Source organism: Poecilia latipinna, unplaced genomic scaffold (assembly GCF_001443285.1).
Source record: "Poecilia latipinna isolate Pla-1442-1.1 unplaced genomic scaffold, P_latipinna-1.0 Scaffold2871, whole genome shotgun sequence".
NCBI classification, from domain to species: Eukaryota; Metazoa; Chordata; class Actinopteri; order Cyprinodontiformes; family Poeciliidae; genus Poecilia; species Poecilia latipinna.
Window position 1 is genome coordinate 47,162 of NW_015115487.1, and position 998 is coordinate 48,159.

The 998-nt window shown below is 33.7% G+C and overlaps 1 protein-coding gene across 1 annotated transcript in view; it reads left to right on the forward strand.

The window, feature by feature from the left end:
• Window positions 1-998, forward strand: part of LOC106939429 (uncharacterized) — a 14,770-nt gene that overhangs the window by 5,671 nt on the left and 8,101 nt on the right. The window lies entirely within an intron of this gene.

The following is a 998-nucleotide window of genomic DNA, read 5'->3' on the forward strand; positions in this document are numbered from 1 at the left end:
AGGGTTCAAAAATAAAATCAACACTTCAAAATAAATAAGGGTTCAAAAATAAAATCAACACTTCAAAATAAATAAGGGTTAAAAAATAACATCAACACTTCAAAATAAATAAGGTTTCAAAAATAACATCAACACTTTACCATTAAAAAAATGGTTCAAAAATAAAATCAACACTTTAAAATAAAAAATGGTTCAAAAATAAAATCAACACTTTACAATTAAAAATGGTTCAAAAATAAAATCAACAGTTCAAAATGTATAATGGTAACTGTTTCTGTCTGTTCAGTCCATAAACTAAGCCTGGGATCAAATTTTTTTTTGAAGATGTCATTAGCAGAGACAGAGGCTTGGCTAAAAAATGAAATCAATACTTNATAAGGTTTCAAAAATAACATCAACACTTTACATTTAAAAGGTTCAAAAATAAAATCAACACTTTAAAATAAAAAAATGGTTCAAAAATAAAATCAACAGTTCAAAATGTATAATGGTAACTGTTTCTGTCTGTTCAGTCCATAAACTAAGCCTGGGATCAAAAAATGCATTGAAGATGTCATTAGCAGAGACAGAGGCTTGGCTAAAAAATAAAATCAATACTTACAAATAAAAAATGGTTAGGAAGCACATTACAAACCTTTGGTTGAAATGGCGTGTTAAATTCAAGTCTCCATTACAGACCAGAGAAAACTAAAGAGAATGCAACGTTGTGTTAATCCATTTGAGGAGCCGGCAGTTTATCTTGAGGAAATAAATGACGATGCAAAAGTTAATTAGACTGTAACATGCGCAGTCCGCTGCTCAACCACTGCGGACACGGCTCCGCCGCTGCGAAGACTTAGAAACCGCTGGGAGTAACTCATCCAGCGGATTTAACAAATGGAGCCTTCTGGGTTCACGTTACCCAGGAGAGCGGCGCTCTGGAGGAGCTGCAGACGTAACATCTGTCCGTTTCGGAGAAGCGAAACCATGCAAAAACAAAAAAAATCCTGGTAAAAGCG